The sequence below is a fragment of the Eptatretus burgeri genome, chromosome 7 (genome assembly GCF_056783735.1).
Source record: "Eptatretus burgeri isolate ZD-2024b chromosome 7, Ebu_testis_v1, whole genome shotgun sequence".
Classification (NCBI taxonomy): domain Eukaryota; kingdom Metazoa; phylum Chordata; class Myxini; order Myxiniformes; family Myxinidae; genus Eptatretus; species Eptatretus burgeri.
Window position 1 is genome coordinate 35104340 of NC_140967.1, and position 1414 is coordinate 35105753.

General features: G+C 40.1%; 1 non-coding gene across 1 annotated transcript; it reads left to right on the forward strand.

Annotated features, from left to right (window-relative positions):
* The first annotated feature begins 364 nt into the window (after positions 1-364).
* Positions 365-436, forward strand: TRNAP-CGG (transfer RNA proline (anticodon CGG)). Its single transcript has one exon. It is a non-coding gene; the product is annotated as a tRNA-Pro (tRNA).
* The last annotated feature ends 978 nt before the right edge of the window (positions 437-1414 follow it).

Sequence of the window (1414 nt, forward strand, 5' to 3'; positions counted from 1 at the left end):
TGCTGTATCAAACCCTTGGTCAACGATTTGAGCCAAAATTAATGCGATCTCCTCGAGGAGCAGGATCTGGAAAACCGTCTTCTCGATGCAGTGAATTGGGTGTGTTTTGAGGTTGGATGGTCTCAAGCATCAATTTACTTCAATAGATCCGATTGCTTGAGGTGGAACGGTCCAAAACCTCAAATGTGTTGTTATCAATGTGATCGGTTTCGATCAAATTGGGTGCCTGGAACTTCTTCGAGGAGAAAAACCACAATGAAATGTTCGTTGTCCATGTGTGTTCCTTCCCCTCAAATGGCAAACAAATTTGTCGAAATTTATAAATTTCTGTAAAAACATAATACTGAAATGGGGTCATCTGTCTGGCTCGTTGGTCTAGTGGTATGATTCTCGCTTCGGGTGCGAGAGGTCCCGGGTTCAAATCCCGGACGAGCCCTTAATTGTTATTTTTTGAATCAACCCGAACATTTTGGAATCCAATTTGGAGCTCAGAATGCAAACAAGTCATAAAAAACGTTTCAATGCAAACAAACTTTGTAGTGCAATCAAATTTGTGTTGTCATTTCTTCCATCATAAATAATGCAGAACAGGTGTCAATAATTTTCAAGGAAAGGACACATTTGTCCAGAGTGAAATGAAGGCCGTCTACTTCTTACGCACATTCCACCAACACAGAAATTTGGAGTCGGACATGTTATATGACTTGTCAGAGAGGAATCGGATATCCAAACAAAAGCCAGGACAACCTTGCAGGAGAGCTCCACAAATGAGAACTGATGAAGGCACACAGGCAGACAACGTCTCTGCAGAAGAGTCGTTGGACAGAAGGTCGATGAAGTCTTTGACATGTTGTCTCAAAACTTTGACAGACGATTTGGGCAAAAATTCATGAGGTCTCCTCCAGGATCTGAAACCACCTTCTGGAAGCTGTGAATGGGGTGTATTTTGAGGTCGGATGGTTGAAAACATGAAATTATTGTTCCAGATACGATTGCTTGAGGTGGAGCGGACTCAAAAATCGATTGTATTGTTTTCAAGATGATCAGTTTCGATAAAAGTAGGTGCTCAGAACCTCTTTAAGGAGAAAAACGGAAAGAAATATCCTTCGTCCATCTCTGTTCCTTCCCCTCAAATGGCAACCAAATGACTCTAAATTTATAAATTTCTGTAAAAAACAAAACTTAAAGTTGGTTGTTTGTTTGGCTCGTTGGTCTCGTGGTGTGATTCTTGTTTTGACTGTGATGTGTTTTGGGTTCAAATCCCTGATGAGCCTTTTATTGTTATTTTATGGATCAACACTTAGATTCTGTCATCCAATTTGGAGCTCACAACGCAATCAATTAATAAATAACATTAATAATGCAAACAAAGTTTGTCGTGCAATCAAACTTTTGAAGTCATGTCTTCTCCAAC